At 35.0% G+C, this 23,331-nt stretch overlaps 1 protein-coding gene across 1 annotated transcript in view; it reads right to left on the reverse strand.

Moving 5' to 3' along the window:
- Positions 1-23,331, reverse strand: part of LOC111051551 (nephrin) — an 807,626-nt gene that overhangs the window by 589,587 nt on the left and 194,708 nt on the right. The gene's annotated exons all lie outside the window — the stretch shown is intronic.

Consider the following 23,331-nt stretch of genomic DNA (forward strand, 5'->3'; position numbering starts at 1 on the left):
ACCAATGAATTTATTTTTTTATACAATGTGGTCTTGCGATTCTGATGTTATACATGTGATATTGTTGTGAGATATACAATCTTGAGTTTGATTATAATTATAGTTTTTCAATGCAGGTGTTTATTGAATAGGGCTGCTCCAGTTGGATGTTAGCTGAGGTATTTCGAATTGTGAAGACACCGGTTAATATCGTAAAGGTGGCAACAATCCTCGATTGTCAAACTTGACCGCGGACTATTGACAGTTCTCAATCATGGCAGTTCTATATGTAGCAGTCGAGATCAATGCACGATTACAGTTGAGTGACCATTAATCACCAAAGGTGCACAGAGTTCCAGAAATACCCAATCTATTCATGAACTTGTGATTCTGGACGATTTGAGTCAGCCAGATCATTGAATATTGATTCCTGAAATCATATATCAATACCCACCTGAAGACTCAACTCAATACCCATCTGAGATTTTTTTCCAACTATGTAATGTTTTATCAAATGGAAATGTGCGAAAGAAATAATTCTTCATGACATAATCTTCCTCTATAGCGTGAAAGGATGAATTCGAATATGAAACATTTTGCCCCAATCCAACATCCTCCAACACTTAGTTTAGAGTTTGCATAATGTCGATATTATTCCATTGATGGCAGAATAATTTGGGAGAATGCAAATCAACAGCTGTGGACTAACATAACTCTCAGGATTTCCTGGAAATACTCTGATTTATAATCATATCCTCCTATAAACTTCTTGACATGTTTTCCTTCCACCAATAGCACACCACAGACTCATCTCAGTTACACTCTTCTTCCACAACAGAATTGAATGGTGATAAAGTAATATTTTCATTTCATCGGAAACTGAATATAACCAATACCTGTGGCGGGACGACTCACCTCTGCCCTGCCGGCAGATAACAAGAATATCGACCGTCCTACATTGAACCCTTCGCTGGATATATATGTATTTCGGGGTCACCCTCACCCGGGCGGGCCAGAGCTTCCAGCAGTGACTAGGAGCTACGATGCCGGATCCCTCCCTGAGGACGGCCGCCGGTGTCACAATGAGACTATTGGATCTTCGTTTCTGTCCCTGGAGACGCCATATCGTTGTATATCGTATTTTCCCTCCAGCTTGACAATACCCATCTTCCCATTTATGGAGTACAAGTAGCACACAATATGCTCGGAAATATGCAGCAGAGCACTCACGTCGCCAGCCAGCTTTTAATGCACTCAGCTACCAGAGTTAGTAGACAGTTCTGTCTACTAACGTTGCTCAGTTACTGCATAAACAGCTGTTAACTGAAAATGTACGGCAAAATCTTGAATGACACTTTTGATGTGTTATGTCACTCTTGTGTATGATCCTACTGTGAGAGACACTCTACCCTCGAATATTTTACAAATAAATCATCAATTGCCATTGTTCGCTTATTCTCTTATCTGTTTCCAAGTCACAAATGGATAAAAGACATACGAATCTTACCTCACATTATAATAATGAAGACTATGAGTATTGTATCATTCGGACAATATCGTGCTTTGTCAAGTGTTTCATTGATGAGTTGGATTGAATTGAGATTGAAACTTTATAATATATAATCATATTCCCTAGAAATCTAGAGTTGGATCAAATAGCTTCAATCTTATTGATTTCGGAATTTACAAGTAAATTCACTTATTAATCAATAGCGAAGCAGTCTTGTGTGATAGCCTTATATTTGACAATAATGGACAACATCGCAACAATATTTATCCCGACACATATTATTATAATGGGGTATCATAATTATGACTTAGTTTAGTATTAGCAACTTTCGTATGTATAATATAATAATAATTATGTATATGTTTTGTCAATAAACTCCTTTGGTTGCAATTCATTGGCAATCAGAGAAATTATTATTAACATTAACTTTTTATCGAAATTTGTACGAGAAATGGCTCAGCCTAGTATTTCTTCCATGGTCATAATTGGATTATGATTATATTTGTTTTGATGAGTCAATTAATAACATGAGGATGGATGGATCAATTGATATAGTGGTATATTGAAATTGGATAGTGTGTGTCATTTATTTCCTCGAAATAACACTGAGCAAAAAATATGAATATTCGAACTTTTGTTTAAACAACATGTTCCACACAAACCTTACAGGTTTGCTGTTGTGAAAAAGCAGATAATCCAGACCGTGTCACTTGAAAAAGGCTATGACTGGCGATGAAGACCCAATGGACTAGATGCCCAGAGCCCAGCCTTAGCAGAAGCAATCAACAGGGAGCGCCAATGGCACATAAGTAACACTGCAATCATACTCGTACGTGGGAGGAGTCTATTTGCCTTTTTCCATGTCACAGCACCTCGTGTGATGCGGGTTGCATACTGCTCCTCCTGACTGAAAGCTGTATTTTAGGCCAGCGTTTGCAATGCTGTCTCCTTTTCCATCCAATCCCTCCTCGCTGCTCCTATAGGCGAACAAACTCCATCACCATTCACAACTCAACCCGTAATCTATCCCATTCAATATCGCATACCTCGACAATTCATCACTTTTCGTCTCTTATTCACACGTGCATATTTCTATCAGTATCCTTCCCCATAAGCTTTCTCTATACTCTCCACTTTTACTCACTTCCTCACTTTAATAACAAATTTTTTTCACGCCATCATCATGATTTTTGATATCAATAATATTAAAGCTCTTACTCCTGTGGGGTAATCACTAGTGAGTTTCTACAAGATTCCGATATGATTGTTCATCACTTGAATGTGCATGCTTGCTTGAGTGATGTGATTGATGACATTATTATTATTTCTACAAGAAAGCACTGACCGGGAGAAAAAAACTAAGGATACTCCTTGTACCATTCCTCTCCCAAAAGTCCGAATAAAGGTATAATTTTACTTTCTTGAAATTTAGTCCATTTTCACTCAACAAACAAAACTCAGAATTTGAAATTTTGACGGTTGAAAAACTGGATAGAAACACAAATATTACACTCAAAACACCATTAATTTATTGAAAAATTTTTGCGTAATTTTACAAAATTTAGAGCCACAAAAACACAACTCACAATCCAGCACAGCTGAAGATGATTCAGTGTCATGGATAGAATCAAACAGAATATAATAATTATCAATTATTATTAGAATCCAATCATTTCTGACTCATCACAATTTATTCAATAGTACTGTTCAGTCTTCGACAAACATGGCAGCAGTCATGTTTCAATGTATACGCGACAATCCATCCTTCATTATTTGCATACTGCCAAGCTATAAGAATCTAACCTCACGAGAATATCCCAGATATTGACTTCAGAAATGTATACATGCGAGATGATGATAATTGCAATTACGTTGGTGACATTCTCGGGTCGGTGCTTGAGCAAAGAGCAATTTTCTGTCGAAATTGTTTCGCAAAAACTGACGGACCTGATGAAAAATTTCGCTTATCCCTCAAGTGAAAACAAAGTGCTTTGATCGCTTGCATTATGAAATACAGGGTAAGAGCTTTCAGCAGACGTTGCCTGCTGCTTCCTTTGGGTGGCTTTGTCTTCCGTTCGTCCATTTCTCTTCTGCTGCTTTATTCGCTTTTGACTCTCATCTTAGCCGAGCAGTTCCAACTCTCTCCGTCTGATATGATCCATGATACTACAAGGTAGAAGAGTTTCAACGATGGTCGCCTACTAGATTTTTCATCAAAGATGTACGTTCAGAAAACTCGAGAGGGAAAACTTGAAAGTGGTTCAGAGTACAATGTAGAAAACGGATTGTCGAGAAAAAACTGTTGACTCTATAGTAGGTGCTTACGCTGGCCCTCTTCTCAGAAAAGGAAATACATTAGTTATCAAAGATTAAAAATGATTATGTATTTTAATATAATATTCAAATCTTCAGTTGTTGTTATATTATAAGAGTGATCCGACTAATCAACTTATATACTCCATCATAGCTCAGCTCGAATAACTAGTATCAGAAGTATATTTATTTATTGATACACTGAACACATTTCATTAAAATAATAGGGAAAGGACCAACAGGCAGAGCCCAAAACTATTTCTTCCTCGAATTTTAATTGATACCATATAGTCCAAAAAATAGGTTATGTTTATACACTTATGAATAATAATAATAAAAACTTTTTATTGTCAAAATTCAAGTCCAATTTCATTATTCAAGTTCAATTTAGTATTGGTAATAGTTCATGACTTCCTTATTAATGTGCCCAAGTTGAGTAGATATCAAAAAATGACAAGGTTATCGATATGGATTTATTAGTTATTCAGCTGAATAAACTCTTTCATTTCTCCTACTAAAATCTTTCTCTCAATCAGTTATGAAAATTATCATTCTATGCTACACGCATAGAACATATTTTGGTCTCAATATTAGGCAGGTATTCCAATGAAGTATGATATTACAATGGATTAGTAAGAATGGCAACCATATTTTCAAGTTCGCCAAATAATGTGTATCACTCATTTTTTAGTGTATTAGCACTTCTATCCTGGGTAGTAATTCCTCCCTCTTACGAAATAAGCGCAGGCCAAATACCACTATCATGTTATATTTCTCCATTATTTTTCCACAGTGCAGTTCCAACAATTTCGGTATTCTGCTATCATGTCTCGCCCGAGCAGCTTCTTCAAAACTGTATGTTTATCTTTCCATCTCCTTATTAGCTTACCGTACTGTCTTTGGGAGAGGCAGCATCTCATGACACCTTTTTTTCTCTCTCTTTCTCTCTCTCTTTTACTCTCTCTCTGTTTCCTAAGTAATTATAATCATCGGAACAATTTACTTTGTCCTGTCATTGTCCGATTTTCCCTCTTTCTTAATCAAACGGAAGGCGACATTCTTCTTACGTCATAATTGGCTACAAAACCTCCCTAACTCCCCTTCTTCCTCCTCTCTCCTTAGTCCCAACAATCGTTTTTAATCTGGTCGTCTTTCCCCTTGTTTCACCTCCCTCCCACCGGCGCCGTTGGCTTGAATTAGGCCCTCCAATTTGTTCTTATGCATGTTGATTCAGCGCGTTCTCGTTTATTTTTTAGCTTATTCAATTACCTGCAAAACCGAGCGCACAGGGCATTTACGGTTTCAATTATAGTCGACTGCATCAAGAAAGGAGAATAATCGTTATGATAACAAGAAGGAAACTCGTTGATGAAAAGTCTAATTGGATTATCTTTTCATCCTGTTTCTTTTCTATTACTTTCGTCCGGGCGTCAGAATAGTTTTCGTCAACTCGTCCCCATCTCTATTCACTTGTTGACAGCCACGCAGATTTCCACTCTGGAAAGATAGAAAAAATAAACATAACAACTAACTGGGACAACAATGAATCTGAAGATGGAGAGCGACAATACTCTTTAAGCTAGACGTGAATGGGTAAATCCAGCTGAAAAAGAATCACAATTGGAACTATGGCCCGAAGATTGCACCAAGATTATGATAATGAAGAGATTTAATGCTAGAGAGAAGATGTTATCAACCTAGAAAATCAAGAATTGACGGGAAAAAATTCGTCATCTCTTTTTATCAAGGATTCGTTTCTCTCTCTCGCTCTCTCTCTCACTCACTCTCTTCTCTCTCTCTCTCTCTCTCTCTCTCATGTATATGTATATTGCTGACATAGAATTCATTGTTTACTTCTGTTACCTTTGGTTCGGAGGAAATATTTCCAAAAGCTATGTTGTTTTTAAAAACAAGCGCCTATTCAAAATACTTCATGACAGCAGTTATCTGTGACGATGATATTATTCTATGTATGTAAGATGGAATACCTGTTTGTGTTTGATCAGGAACACCTGCTTTTTTACTTTCCTTGCCCTACTACCATAGGTAAGGAAAGTATTGCTTTCCAAAAAAAATTAAGGTACCCCAATTTCCAGTTTTCTAGACGTTTCAAGGCCCCCTGAGTCCAAAAACATGATTTTTGGGTGTTGGTCTGTGTGTGTGTGTGTGTGTGTGTGTGTGTGTGTGTGTGTGTGTGTGTGGTGTGTGTGTGTGTGTGTGTGTGTGGTGTGTGTGTGTGTGTGTGTGTGTGTGTGTGTGGTGTGTGTGTGTGTGTGTGGTGTGTGTGTGTTGTGTGTGTGTGTGTGTGTGTGTGTGTGTGTGTGTGTGTGTGTGTGTGTGTGTGTGGTGTGTGTGTGTGTGTGTGTGTGTGTGTGGTGTGTGTGTGTGTGTGTATGTCTGTGTGTGTGTATGTGTGTATGTCTGTGAACACGACAACTCCATTCCCAATCAACCGATTGACTTGAAATTCTAAACCTAAGGTCCTTATACCATGAGGATCCGACAATAAGAAATTCAATAAAATTCAATTCAAGATGGCGGAAAAAATGGCGGATGATTACTAAAAAACCATGTTTTTCACGGTTTTCTCGAAAACGGCTCTAACGATTTTCTTCAAATTTATACCATGGATAGCTATTCATAAGCCCTATCAACTGGCATTAGTCTCATTCCTGGAAAAATTTCAGGAGCTCCGTAATATTCTTGAGAAAAATGGCGGAAAATGACTAAAAAACCATGTATTTCACGGTTTTCTCGAAAACGGCTTTAACGATTTTCTTCAAATTTATACCATGGATAGCTATTTATAAGCCCTGTTAACTGACATGAGTCTCACTTCTGGAAAAATTGCAGGAGCTCCGTAATATTCTTGAGAAAAATGGCAGTTACCAAAAAACCATGTTTTTCACGATTTTCTCAAAAACGGCTCTAACGATTTTTTCAAATTCATACTCTGTATATTTATTTATAAGATCTATCAACTGGCATGAGTCTTTTTCCTGGGAAACTGATGTGGTCCACCCCATCCTTGAGAAATGGACTTATATTTTTTTACACTCAGTAACCTCCATCTCGTGCATGAGGTAGGTAGGTAGAGCAGTTTATAAAAAGTACACAGTCATAGTCAAGATATTTCATCTGTAGAACAGCTGTTTTGACGACTTTAGAAAAAATCATCGAATTTCACAATAATTTACACAAAGGAAAAAGTACTCGGAAAACAATAATTATATATACACATATACAAACAGTAGTCTGATCGTAGTTGCAAATATGTTGCCGCCAATTAAGTTTGTAGTGTTAATGTTGATGTTGTGGAACTTTTCCATAATTGAATAGACTTAGAACGTTGTCAAAAATCCACTTTGATTAAATAAAAATCAAAAAGCATGCTCCTGTAAAATATTAATTTTTAATTTTTATTTAATTAAAGTGGATTTTTGACAACGTTCTAAGTCTATTCAATTGCCGCCAATTGTCATTATGTTATTCCCCTACATTATTCTCGTTTGAGATGAGGCTTACAGTTCAATGAGCAAGGAAAGTTGTGTGAGTGTACCACACCAGATTTTTAATGTTTGATGATAGGTTTTCATATCCCCATTCTCACGATTCCATATAATTCATTCCATTTTATTTATCAACAAATCTGGAATACTAATCATTCATGAGGAAATTCATTATTCTCACTATTATATTATTATAATAATTTGCTTCACTCATAGGTAGCTTTCTTTCTCTATTTTTTCCATATTGTAAGTTATTGTTTCGCTACCTGATCATTATTATGTTATTTTGAATGGAAGAATAAATTCCAATTCCAATATTTTAATTCGATAAACTCTATCGTTTTTATCGATAACATAATGAAGAGATTATACGCTAGTATGGTTTAGGTGGATGTCAACAATATCTTTTGGATGCATGGGTGTGGCTGTGCACATGGTTTGGGGCGAGAGGTACGGTATTTTTTTATTATTTATGTAAGAAGTTCTGATCATATTTTGATTCAATCGTTGTTTTTTCAACTTTGCATTAATTTATCAAGCTTTTTTTCTCTTTTTCAACTAGATTACAAGTTTTTGTACTCATTGTATTTTTTTGTCATTTTCTTCTTTTTCTTATACATCAATTTTCCTATTAATATTTTTCTTATTATAATATTATAACTATTTTTTCCTTTTTTTTTAATTTCAATATTGTATTGTACAAATATGTAAAGGAGACAGATTTGGGGTGACCCCCGTTGTCTCCATTTATGAATGAATAAATAAATAAATAAATAGGTTCATAACAATCTTCTGCTACTGTTACATTAGCTCCCTGTATGTTGAACCATTTTATGTCAGAATTACCGTATGTTTACACTAAAAACAAAGTGAGAAAATAAGTGGGAATTTTGAGCAGTTGCTTTATTGAGTTGAAAACCTTATAAATCTGCTCGATGAACAAGTCTAGCACTTCAAGTGATTAGTTAAGGCTGAAATCGTCAAACAGTGATGTGATCCCTACTTTGATTATTCACTAGAAATTTGTGTTTTTGTATTATATATAAGATTATTGATTCGGATACAAAGATCCATTCCATTGAAATAGAATGGAATTCTATATTCTACATAAAAATATGCCCTCTCGCCTCCAGTATCCTAGATTATATCAACCTTGTAATACTGATCAATATTTGACAAAATAATAATAACATTTTGTCATTTTTGAACGTTCATCAGGTGCAGAAACTCTTGCTGAGTTGCGATGAACGTGGCGAGCCTGCCTACTGCTGATAACTAGGAAATTATCACCAAGTCATTGCAATACTTTGTGAGAGGATATTGCTATCATTAATAGCCTGGATAATATTGGCCAAGAAAAAGTGTTGAGTGATTCTCTGCTTCGAACTGAAAGTAATGTTTATAGTTTCAATTATTCAGGATATTTCAATTCATGGATTCCAATTATACAGAAATTGATTTGAACTGAATAAAAGGACATAGCTGAGTTTCAAAGAACAGTTTAAAAAAATGAATACAAACAAATTCAAGTTATTGTATCACACAATATAATAATTGTGTTCATCATTACTATAGTGTTTGTTATTGTTTCAGTTGATCAGTTACACAAATTTTGAGCAAAAAAAAAAAAAAAGAATCTCATGAGAAAGTCTCTCTTTCTAATCCATTTGAAAGGCTGATTCGGATTAAATCAGGTATTCCTTCCATTCTTTTTGAGAACGTGTAAGAGCTAAATGCGGACTGAAAAGCAGTTGAATGTGTAGAGTTTAATAACAAAAGTTGGAATGCAGATGAACAGACCAACCAAGCATCACGCCACAGTTTTTCAGAGGTTATCAGAAGGCATTCTCCATGCTTCAATTTGATTATTCGAAGCCTTTGAAAAGCTGGCTCTTGAATAAGAGGATGCTAGAGTCGGTCTCATTGCTGGTATGGAGCAGTATTCTACTCTAATATCTAGGATAGATTTAGAGTGCATTCAACTGATGATGAGTGATTAATCAATCATTCAAGGAATGTTTCGGAGATCTTTTCTCTTCAAAATCACTCCAACAATAGATTAAAGATGCCGTCTTGATTCATGAAATAATAGTTGGATGAGAATTGAAGACATTATATTCTGTTCTCAAGAATACAAGGTCTACACTAGATAGAGAAAAATCACTAATTTTTGCTTTGTTTATAATTACATAAATATTAGGTTGCTGATAAAATGAATTATAGTATTTGTGAAACACCGCCGCCTTAGAGTGACTAATTTTTCATAATAATTATTTATTAATATATCATATAATTTCCATATACTATATGGATGGATAATTGATGTTTGAGACTCCCGATCACTTATTGTATTTTTTGTTCAGTATTATCTTTATTTTTCTGAATAAGATCAATATCTTTTGTTTCTTACTTACTATAGAGTATCAAGTATATTTTATTTTAAATTCAATTTAGTTTGATGATTTGAAGTTTTTGAGTTCTTCTTTTCCATTATCCCTATACCCAATAAATCATCCTTAGACCATCTGATACCCCATACTCATTTTTAAATTCCTAAACTCCCAGTTTCTTGATAAAAATGTTTTTCTTAGTTAGTTGAAGTTAGCATATCATTCTATTTATGTATTTTATTATTTGTAGGCACCTGCTGTAAAATCTTCCAGTTTTAGCGGGATCAATTTTGTAATGCATTCTACTGAATAAAATGATTGATTGATTGATATGAACTAGTCATCGTTGTTGCCAAGAAAAAAACTTATTTCTCATGTGGATATGAGTTGAGTAAATATAAATTATCCCTTACAGAGTATTAATATGAAATTCATATAATCAATGAGAGAAGTTAAATGATACTGCAGAAGCTCCAAATTTTACATTTCAACATTAGATACTCTAACGGTACATTTTGGCACCAGTAGAAATTCATTAATCGAAATGGATTATTAAGTCTCAGTCAGAAAAACAAAAATATTTGTCACCAATGGTATTATCAGTCGACAATAGAGATAAGACGATAACGACTATAAAGGCTAAGATTATTGATAACAATTTGAAATGGAAATCATTTCTCAATTATTTAATAAAATAATAATATTGAGTTTGAGGTTAGGTTCTTTGTAAATAACGCTTGTCGGCTATATCAATAACGGTCAAGCTGAACATCTGCAATTCAATCAGATACTCTCTAGCAAAATAATTGCAAGTAGGCCTAGGTAGCATTCGTTAAGACGAGGACAAAAGGGTTTTATAGCTTATAGCATGCGAAATAAAGGACATAAACGTTTAAAAAGCAAATATAAATATTTATTGTATATATGTGAGCAAATAAAAATCATGAAAACATAATAAACCTGAAAGGGAAGTAAGATCTAGTTTTATTAGATGCAATAACACAGTAGCACATTTTGTACAAAAATCTGGCGATGTACCAATCAGAGCTCAGTATTTGTTAGGCGCTAAAAATTATTATTTTCAAAAGTCACCACGTGGCCTTTTTTAAAATTATTATAGAAACCTATAATTATTGTAGAGTGCATGAGAATCTGTAATTAGCATAAAATTAAATTTAAGTGTAAATTCATGTATAATTCAAATTCAAATCCAAATTCAAATTTATTTTGTCAATCAAAACAATTACAATTTCAAAGAAAATAGTATACATAACAGAAAATATAATCAGAAAAATCCTCAATAAACAAAAAATGAAATAGAATTTATCATATAACATGAGCTTAGTTTATCAAGAATGTATAAATGGGAATATATAAGTATAAATGTATACAATAATACTTATAATTTAAAAAATGATTTGACAAATTTTACTGAGCACAAAAAAAATAAAATTTTCGTCCGTGCTCAGGAGTTAAGATAAGCCCTTATGCAGTGTTATAAAGAGTGCCCATGCAGTGTTAAAATCCCAATGACAAAAAAAATGGAAATGAAATTATTATCGAGATGAAAAATAAAGAATAATAGAAAATGGGAATTTCTATTTTTAAAGGAAAAGAAAAAAGAAAAACAGCAATGAATGATACATTAAAGTAGTTACTCATCGTTATCCAGACAACAATCAATCAACCACTCGATACCAACCCTCAATCTCATCAATGCAACGAGTAAGCAAAAACCTCCTAAGATTGATTCTGAAACGATGCCTCAGGAATGCTGAATCAATGATGTCTCAAGGCAACCTGCTGTAAAATCTGCCTTGCAAAAAGAGGAAAGATTTTTGGAAAAATGTCAAAAACGGCCTTGGAGTGCATAGCCTCTCCATTACTCTTGTACTGTAATGCCTTTCTGCTTGGATGAACGCGCCGCGCCATCTTCAGTACCACTCAACAACTGAGTGATTACTTTGAAGACATACAAGTATCTTAGAGGCATGACATCCAATGATTGACAAGCATTCAACAAGTCCCCACGTCTACATCCTCCATCAATGAGGCAGATCATAGACTTCTGAAGAGTGATGAGTGATTTCAGGTGGGTCATATATGTGCTGCCCCAGCACACCAGTCCATAGGAGAGACGAGATTGAGACAATGCAAAATAGATATTCCTTAAAACGAACCTTGGACACAATCTTTTCAAATGATGCAATCTGTGAAGTAGGCATCGACAATATTTCTTCATAGAATCAATATGACTCTTCCACATCATATTATCACCAACCGATAGGCCAAGATATTTGACTACCTGAAATTGCACTATTACCCCACATCCACAATGATCATCAGCACATCCAACACTGTGGAATACCAGGGGGCTGAGGAGTCTGAAAGAACAAGATATTCCAAAGTTCAGATATGAAGTCTTCTCGATATTGAGACTTAATTTGTTGAAGCTGAACCATAGAGACAATAGTTTTAAATCATCGGACATGTCTTCATATAGCTCAACATCTGATCCAGCTCCATAGGATAGGGCTGTGTCATCTGCAAATACTGTGAATTTCCCCTTGAAGGGGCCTGAGTAGAGGTCATTGATGTAAATCAAAAACAAAATCGGCCCCAAAACTGATCCCTGGGGAACTCCACAGTTCATTTCCTGGAAGGAGCTCATTCTGGAACTCACCTTCACAGCTTGAGAACGTCCATGTAGATACGAATGGAACCACGCCAAGGGCAAGCCACGCACGCCAGCCAGCTCCAGTTTTCGCAGCAGAATCTCATTATTCACAGTATCGAATGCCTTCCGGATGTCCAAGAACATTCCAGCAACTCTTTTCATATCCTTTCTATTGATGTTGCTTGAAATCTCTGAAATGAATTTCCTTAGAGCCAGCTCAGTGCCCAAGCCCTCTCTGAAACCAAACTGGCTCTTTGAGAAAAAATTGAATGCATTCAAAAAGCACATCATTCGAACCTTTATTAACTTTTCAAACAGTAGTGCAACAATGGATAACAGTGATATAGATCTATAATTCTGAACATCTTTAGAGTTTCCCTTCTTTGGAATTGGTATAACCTTAGCCATCTTTAGTTTACTTGGAAACGTGCCCTCAGAGAGACTCAAGTTGAATATGTGAGCAAGAACTGGACTGATGATATGGCAGATCTTTTTAAACATTATTGAGCTATATCCATCAATGCCTGGGGATTTTGAGCTCTTCAAACTACGAATAATTCCATTAATTTCCATGGAGTGAATTGGAGACCAGTACAATGAATAGGTACAGCGATCATCCCTGAATGAGTTGTAGTAATCATCAATTGATGGATGATGATGGGAAAGGTGGTGGGGCAACTGACTTGGGAGAATCAATAAAATAGTTATTGAATAAATCAGCAATTTCCTGTTCATCCTCTACTACTTCATTGTTGTTTACAACTTTTGAAACACTTTGCTTTGATGAACCTCTACCTACCAACTCATTTATCAGTCTCCATTGCTTTTTGGAATCCCCCTTTGTGCGTTCAAAACACTCAAAGTAGTAATTCTCTTTGGCATTTCTTATCCACCGCTTAATCTTAAATCTGAGTTTAACAAATTCATGTCTCAGCCTAACATTACTTGGATCATTTTTAAGCCTCCTATATAACCTATCCCTCGATGCTATTGCCTCACACAGACCCTCCCTCATCCAAGGCTTCAAAAGTCTACCCTTGTGATTTTTAATGATGATTTGATGCTTGGATGTCCGAATAGCATCATCTAAAATAGAGCCGAAGCTGTCATAAGCCATGTCGGTGTGAACAGATTCATAGACGGCCGACCAACTCTCATGCTCTAGTACACCTATTAGACGTTCCCAGTCGATCCTCTCAAAAAATTTTTTGCTCGGAATTGGCCTTTGGCTTGGCGAGAGCAATAGAGAGACAAATTGCTCTATGATCACTTGTAGCAGCCTCAACAACTGCAGACCGCACAGATGAAGGTGGCATACCTCTGAACAGGATATGATCGATGCATGTTGCAGAATGCTCAGTCACACGAGTATCAATATTGATTGAATTTTCTAGACCTACCGAGGCTATTAACTCGAGATATTTATCAGCAACCCTATCAGTCCTATTTAGATCAATGTTGAAATCACCAAGACATATCAATATATCACTGTTCATATCCTGCAGAAATGTATCGTAGCTGTCTAAAAAACGGTCAACTGCGACTCTATGTCATCTATAGATTCCAACAACAGTAAATTTAACATCATTGTAAGCACAATTCAAGACCAAGGAGTCAGATCCTTCAACATTACTCTGTACTAGGTTACAAGAAAACTCATTTTTATGATAAATTATTATGCCAGCGCATCTATCATCTAAACAAGCAGACACAGAGGAATAGCCCTCGATTCCAAACACATCAATATTCTGATCTGGCTGAATCCAAGCTTCGGTGAGAATTATAAAGTCCGTTTCCTTGACATATTACTCAAGTATAATAATAATTCGTCATAGTTTCTATTCACACTCTGGATATTCATATGGAAGAAAGTAACTCCATCCTCACTACAAATGTATCCATTATACTCATCCACTGATGAAATATATTTACATTCAAAATCGGGATTCATGATTTAGTATTTGACATAAAAAGAGTTTGCGCTCTATGACAAAAATATTTATAGAGAAATGGGTGAATACGCTGAAAATGGAAAAGGAAGGCAACATCTTTTTAAATAAATAAATAAATAAATAAACCTTTTATTGCAACTTTTACAGTATTTACCTATTGGTACATAGTAAAAATAAAATAAAATTTTCATGGTTGCAAATCAGCTTCCGCTGAGGCTACTTCTTTGGTTGGCACCAAATGAAATATGAACATGATAGATAACATTCACTTTTGAAATTTAGTCTTTGTATAGCCAAACACCGCCGTACACCTTCTTCATCCTCTCCCATTCCGTCCTCTCCTGTGCTACCCTCTGCCATGTTGCTCCACCGCAGACTCTCCTAAATTCCTCGTCCCATCTGTTGGTTGGTCGTCCTCTACTTCTCTTCAGTGTTCGTGGATACCAGTCTATTATCTTCTTTGTCCATCTGTTGTCTTTTGCTCTCGCTATATGTCCTGCCCAGTTCCATTTTCTTTCTACTATCAACCGTCCTATGTCCTCAACCATTGTCTCTTTGGATATCCATATTTTCGTCTTTTATCTCTTTTAGTAACTCCCAACATGATCCTTAGCATTGCTCTCATACTAGTTCTCATTTTCCTGATAATTTTTCCTGTGAGAGTCCATGTTTCACAGCCATACAACATAACTGGGATTATACACATCTGAAGTAATTTTCGCTTATTTTCCATAATAACCGTGGAGCGGAAAAGGTGATAAAATCTTTTAAACATTGACCATCCAAACGCAATTCTTCTTGTGATTTCTCCCCATTGACCGTCTTTTCCAATTCTTTGCCCTAAATATATGAAGCTGTTGACATTTTCGATAATTCTTCCTTGGTTCAAATCAATTACTTCATCTGCTTGACAATTGAAACTCATAACCTTTGATTTTTCAAAATTTACTTTAAGGCCTATTTGTTTTGTTTCTTCCATCATCTCCTTTAACATATCCTTAACTCCACTTGCACTTCTTCCTTTAAGAACAATATCATCGGCAAATTTCAAGCAGTTCAACCTCTCCCCATTGATATCTATGCCTCTATCTTGCCAGTCTAAATTTTTGAAGGTTGTTTCTAAAACGGCATTAAATATTTTTGCAGATGGAACATCACCTTGTCTTAATCCTCTTTTCACACGTATCTCTTTACTCTCTCCTCTTACTGAACATTCTAATTTCATATTCTCATATATATATTTAAAAATTTGTAAATATTCAATAAACATCTTTTTGTTGTGTTTCAAATTAGACGAGTCAAGTTTAGGTGAAACGATATGAGTTGTATAGAATCTTGAACACATAAAAGATTGAAAAGAGCAAAATTGGATTACAATACTTTAAAGAAGAGAGTCCTAGAAAAATGAGAAAAACAAAATAAGCAAGTACCGTTCCTACGGTTGGGAAAATATAAGATACAATAAATGAAGATATTAATATTTAGAAAAAATTATTGACAAAGAACACAGCATTTTATCGTTTACATATCAAGTTGAGATTAAGTGAAGAGTCAAAAAATTCAGAAAAATAAAATACTTGTATAGAGAAATCTAAATTCAATGCTATAAGGAAGAAAAAAACTTTATACAGAAATGAGAAAACAGAATAAAGCAAGGAAATGATAAGAATATAATATTAATAAAAATAAAGATATCAAAGAAACGGCATTGAAAAAGAAAACATCATCTAATCATTAATAGTCCAGTCACTGAGTCTTCACCGTTTATTCAATGAACATCCTCAACGAAACCTCGAACGGTAGATCTTCTAGCTCCGTCCCCATTAATGTAATGGATAACACCGTCCAAAGTCCAGACTTTATTTCGACCGAACATTTGAATAGCCTGCCGATATACGTTCATTCTTTCTTTAGTGAGATCCTCCCTAACAACGATTGAGGTACCGCTTAGTAATTTTTTATTTGCGAATATAATAATCTTTCCTCAAGTTTTACTGTTATCTCAAGCCAATTATTGTCGAATACTGTCGATTTTTACTGTTTTGACCGGGTGAGAATGTATGAATGGCACAATATGAGAGGCTACCAACGTCACACAGCTTCACGGGAAAGAACTACGTGGACTATGGGCTTGAGATAACAGTAAAAGCTGCGACATAACCGTCCCATAACATGGGATATCTAGCTATGCTATTGTTTCTCTATGGTTTTACTTAAAAATCAAGCTTGATTTAAACTTAATTGCGCAACTAGTTATAACCGAGGGAAAAGTCTTATTAAGAACATTGATGAGAATGAAATGTTTAATTGTATATCACATTGAAGTATTAGATATGCTCAGTTAACATATTCAAATATCAGTATTATTAGTATAATAATAATTATAGAAGCTCAAGTTCATAAGATAAATTATTCATCCAAATTCCACTGACGGCCAAACTTATACCCTGAGAATTAATATTTAAAATTTCTAATATTATTGGAACACTGAATTATAAAATTCTAATTCGATAAGCAGAAGTGAGTCGAATGATTGACCTATAGAAATCTATAATATATATGCTGATAGAAAAATTATGAAAATGATTAGTCGATGCTATTAAGCAGAATAGTTTCAATATTGAGCCATCTGTGATATTTTTCTTACATATTGTTTTTGCATGTATTGTTTCATATAATATTATTTTCAGCTGGTTGATTTGATTGCAATTATATATTTATTGATTGAATGGTGTATCTTTCATTTTTAATCCTGTCTTCATGCGTGACCAATCTTGTACTAGTATTTTCATTAATTATTATTGACAAATTATTATAATTATCAACCAACTATATCCTTCACCGAATAAGTTGGATAAATCAATGATATACAGTATTGATCATAATATCTTCAGTAATAATACGTTCTCAAGATTTATTTAAATGGTTCAACCTGATCACTGAAATCAAATTGACTGAAATACAGGGTCATAGAATTAATTCGAAGCAGTACTACAAGTCATAGAAAGTATAAGTAATTCTAATTAAAATACCGTCGTTGATCACACTTGGTATTATCTCACACTGCTGACCCCTTTGTCAGATGGTGGCGAGTTGGATTGATGTCAGTACCTTATTGTCGTGTGCAATATTTGAAAACCTTATATTTATCTACCTCTTCATCATCTATAATTGTGGAGTCAGTCAATGCAGCGGTAAAGATTGCCGATTGATAAATCTTCAAATGAAACTAAGTGAATGATTGGAAGATGAGACTTGAATTAATTGACTGTCGTTTTCAAATAAATACCTACAAAAGGATACTTTAACAACTCATACTAGTGAAAATTAATTGGGCAGTTGAAAGCCAACTACAATAAGCTCTCTTGCTGTCGGATGGTTTGACACAAAGTGCTTCTCAACAAATTTCCCCAGCCACTATTGCACGTCTCGTTACCCAACACGAGTGCTTTGTTTACAATGAGCTATTCCATTATTGGAAGTTGGTTTTCGACAAGCAGAGATGCCCGAGAACGATTCAAAACATCCCATCACACACCGCAAAATAGATTCGGGGGAGGAAGAGTGGAAGTTTGGAGTATGGGTGGACGAAGTTGGTAGAGTGAAGCAACGGTAAAATATTTGTACCAACGAATAAAGTGCACGAAGAATGTCAAATAGTTCGAATTCGATGCGGAGGGAAAGTTGAAAAAATCTGCACAGGAATCAGCAGAATTCTGCCACGCTATCACCACACTGTGCTGGTCTGTGGCAAGTCATTGTTTACTCACCCCCCGTTTTCTTTTCATTTTTCTAATTCTACCACATCTAGAGAGACGAATAAACTGGAAAATGGAAGGCAATGGATTGTCAGCAATAGCATGCTGCAAACTGTAGGGTTGAGTTCAAATTTTATAATAATCAACTAGCTCTACTGTCGTGTCCCCACGGGGTAAGTCAACCATACTTCACAACTAGAAATTCAAGTAGCGGTGATATATGCTGGTCTGTTGCCCTTGGCGCTGTCGGAAAGCCAAGACAACTAGACAAGTTCTCTTGTTTAACCTTATTCACAATCAATTGAATTCTTTTCAGATACAAATCTCTGTATTTTTATTTTCTTCTACTCAAAACTTCAGGAATGTGTATAACATTTTGCTTCAGTATTGCGGTTTTATTTGCACGTGATATTCTCTAACAAAAATTGACGTAGAATGTTGTTCTACTTTCAGCTTGTTCGCTGGTCACACTATTTCCAGTACTGACAAAATTATTTTGAGTTTGGTGACTTGGAATAAAAACTGTTTTATGAAGTAAACTTTTAACAAATTCATACACGCATGCTTTAATAGAAATCAACAATAATTTCAAATTCACGAAATTCGTCTGCTGAGAGATCAGTGGTCAAAATGGTGTGATATTTCAAAAGAACGTTCCCATCACTTTTATCATAAGCTACCCACATTTCTCTTGAAAAAACAGTTCCAGTATTCAGTTGATTGTCTTACTAAAACATCAATATTGATAACCGGATGTATTTGATCAAACAATAATACTAGATAATAATCGAAATGAATTTTATTCAGGGTGGAAAGTTTTATATTAATTATATCCATTCTCATATCCATAACGGTTTCATACTTAGGTTTTAATAGGTATTGAAACATGATTTAAACTTTTAAATAAGTTACTGTTATTTTAAAACAATATTGTAGTGTTTTACTATGGTGAAGTTATGAAAGTCATCAAAATTGTGCTGAATTGATAGGAGCTATGCAGAGAACAAAGGATTTAGTCAGCAAGCGAGGTCTATGTGTTCTTTTATGGAGGTGAACAATTCTAGCAATAACTAACCATAGCAAAAAATGAAAAAAATACTTTGACTTGGAAAACATTATTTTGATGTTAGTCACATCATAGAGGAATCATAGTTACTTATTAATTAATACATTTTAGTATCGAATAGGCACAAGGTATTTCTAAAATTCTTCCCTATTGTGATATGAACAACATAATATTCGATATCACTTCTAATATCGCTGCCGAAATCGATTGTGTACAAAACTCTAATTCCGGAAAACATCAAGTGAAAAACGGCCGTTGAAAAAATGCATGGAATTGAGTGCTCTGTGTACAATAAAGTAAGCCGCAGTAAGTGCTCACTACTCAACACCACAGCAGGTGATTACCTTTCAAACAGTGATACGTAGAATACAGTTACAGTGCAGAATGCGAACATGACATGGAGATTTGCACTGAAGATTAAATTGAAAAAAGTGGCATGCGACTTGCTTTAATTGAAATGTAACAAGCATAACACGGTTATAGTCGGTACATTCATTACCAGGTACTCGAATTTCGTTTCAATTTTCTGCGAGATTAACTACACACTCCAGTTTTCCACGTTCCGGAAAAACGATTCCTGTGTCAGTAAAAACTATGTGTATTTGTATACAAATGGCTTATTACAATAGCCCTTGATAACACAATTTTCTGTCTGAGTTATTCTCTAAAGATAGAATCAATACATATACGAGAAAGGTACGTTTCTTTTATTTATTAACAAATTCTTCCCACAAACGGGTGTCATTGTGAGATTGTGACACATTATAACAATATATTTGAAAGAATTCTATAGTAGTATCATTCAACTTGGACTTTTGGAAGATATAACAATAATCATTCATATTTTCTTTCAATTTCCAGCATTGAATGAAATGAACAATGAACAATGGTCGTTTTTATCAATCCTGCCTTCTCAATAAGCTGATCAAAGAATGTAACAGCTGAAATTCAACAGCTGAACATAATTCTGTCTCACTCCCACACAGGCACTCGCATCTTCCGTTATCGACAGACGACGAAATTATCATCTGTTTTTTCAAGGATGAATAATTTTATCTTTCTCATGTCCTCCAGCGAGTTTTGCCAGGAATGAGACCATGTGTAGTCGAATTTTTATATCAAGAACCTCATTCATTGCGAGTTTAATCAAATTCGTTAGAGCCGTTCCCGGAATCCATTGGACATACATAAATGAATAAATACATACATACATACAGAAATTATCCTATAATAGGATAACTGGTATCGACAGATTATAATAACACTCATAATTATTATGGATTCACTGATGTCAGTTAATGGTGATGAATTAATAAGTGCTCTACGCAGATTAAAACGACGTTCGATTGTGAATACTGTAAGATATTTGGTGTAGAAATTGGAATGGACATAGCCTACATAGTATTCGGACGTTCTGAGAAAAAAATTAGGAAATAGAAGAAGTTTTGGACAATAGCCTGTTTTTTCCGACTATTGTATTGTTTGCTCTATCCAATAAATAAATAAATGGAGGTTGGAGAATTTTGATACAAAGAGTCTCTTAATTATTATTCTAAAACATAATTTCCAATGGAAGAAAAAATTTGAACACATCTCACCAACTCTCAAAGGATAGATACTTCAAACTCACTCTCCACTTGCAATCGTCCAGTTCATCACTCGCTTCGAGCAATTGAAGTCGGCCTAATGATAACGAAATCGATCAAGAGAATTCGCATACAGACTACAGAGCACTGTGACAGTTCTCAGTGCGATGAAAAGCGGGACAATACGGTCAGTGATATCTTGGTTCACAGATGAACGCACAGCTAATTCACAATATCCACAGCACATAGCACAGGCACAGGACAGGGCAGTGAAATGGAGCCGCTGCACAGAGCACAGTGGACACCAGTGGTGGCAATCATTACAAGTCCTCGTGTGCATTACCATTTAAATCGAAATTATTGATTGTGGAGTCAGCGTGTTTAAAATCGCGCCACCGTCGAATGAACAGCTAACGGTGCCACATGTTGAATATATGCGCTCTCAACACTTCTATATATATATTCATTTGCTGGCGTCTCTATTTCACACCACATACACATACACATATACAAGGTAGGCTACTCACACCTTCAACACCCCTCATTGAATGGTGTCAGCAAACGAGCCCTACTGTTCCTGAACGAAAGTAGAGCAAAAACATGTAGTCCAGCCTACTACCTACCTATTCAACTTCTATATCCTACTGATAAAATAGGTAACAGTGTGTAGATAATATTAAAGTATCATGATACGGTATATCACACAAGTGTATATTATGAACTCTAAACTATAGCAGCTTTTACTAGCAGTAAATAATATACACTTCATGGGTAGAAGCTGTTTGAAACCAATGTCCATGATAGGATAGAGTGTGCACTAATGCCGTTTTATGTGATGAGAATAATAGAGCTATCTGGAATGTCGTTCACAGATTGTGAGTATGAGTTCTGTTATCATACACTTTTAAAATATTATGTAAATGTGATAGGTGATTATTTGTTGTACCATCTGCGTTAGATTGGAGTTCGAGAGCATTCGCGGAAAATATTATTTTGGAATAAAATTTGCACATCTGCTCTTGGTTACATTAAAATTTCATGCAACAATACAATAAGCTGGAGTAGTTGTCAGTTAGCCTTTTTAATAATTATCCAGGAAATCTGAGATAAATATTATCCCAAAGTGACTAGATTGAATGAGAATAAGAATGCTATTGATAATAGTGATTCATTTTCGTTAATTTTCTACTATACTCCAGATAAGGTCCCCTGATTCAAGAATAAAATGATGCCGCAAAATTGCATCACGGATGTCGTACATGCATCAGATCTCATTCGCATGAAGTAAATAGATCATTTTTTGGAATAAATATATCAGAATAGGATTAATCTAGATTATATTTCTGCCATGTGATAATCGATCGATCACTAGACTAAAATGCAATGATATTACAGCGCTGAGTAGTACTCAATTTCTAAAGGGGATACTATATCTACAGTGTTAAAATCATCATCTCGGGCTTTGAATGCTTTGAAATCAGAGCAAGATTATTTTAAAAAATATTTACTCACTACGCATTGTTCTGTTCCAAGCCGGAAAGTTATTGACTTACCTATAACAAAGAAATTCAGCTTTATAAGTATTGTAGTTAACGATTATAATAATCAAACAATAATATTGTTATTCTCTCCATGAGAATGTGAATTTCAATAGAGTTCATGCACAATTATAGATATTATTCACTACATTTGAAATACCAACGAGTATTATATTAGAAAGCTCTTCAAATACCAAAATATTTTCAAGAATCTGTTGAGAACTACAAATAATTCCATTATTTATCATGATTAGGCATTAGAGACGTTCATTGTTTGAATAATGCTATTCTGATTCTTGTTACAAAAAAAATCAAACTTATAACTACATTTCAACATTTTCAAACATTCTACTTATTACAACTCAATCTTTCTGCAAAGGAATTATTCACCGTTCACAATAGCAGACAGCAGACTATTCAGTCATAATTCGAGTTGGTTACATTATCAAAGTGAAGTAAACTGACACTCTAACAAACTTGAAAGATTGATCGAGGTGAAATATAAATTGCTTTATAGGTAGTCAGAATTCCTAAAATGAATATGAGTTTCATCTTCTTAGTGCATCCATCATCATGCAGTCCCATCTACCAAAAATTAAAATACAAGGATGTCAAGACAAGTCAAGATGTATAATCCATTCTTCACTGAGAAGGAAACTCAATTGAACTGAACGTCGTTGTACATTCTATCACAAAATATATAGAACTCGAACGCTGGTAGTTCTAGTTCTATTCCTTAATATTATGATTTTTGCGGCTTCTCTTCAGATTTTCAAAGCGAGTGCAACTCACGCTATATGAGTAATATCTCTCCTCAGTGCAGAGAGACTACAGCCAAATTTCCCCTGCACGAAGACTTATGAGAAATCAAAGTCAATAGTAAAGCGGAGCGATAACTCCAGCGAGAATGCAGAAAGACTACATCATCCATCGCGTATATAAAGATAGAGGGCTGAAATCTCAGTTTTACGAGGAAGAGGAGCTATAAAAACTGTGCCAGGCTGTCATGTCCTCCTCTTGTGAAGGAGTAGGTAGGTAGTAGAGACAGCAGCA

Source organism: Nilaparvata lugens, chromosome 4 (assembly GCF_014356525.2).
Source record: "Nilaparvata lugens isolate BPH chromosome 4, ASM1435652v1, whole genome shotgun sequence".
In the NCBI taxonomy this organism is placed as follows: Eukaryota; Metazoa; Arthropoda; class Insecta; order Hemiptera; family Delphacidae; genus Nilaparvata; species Nilaparvata lugens.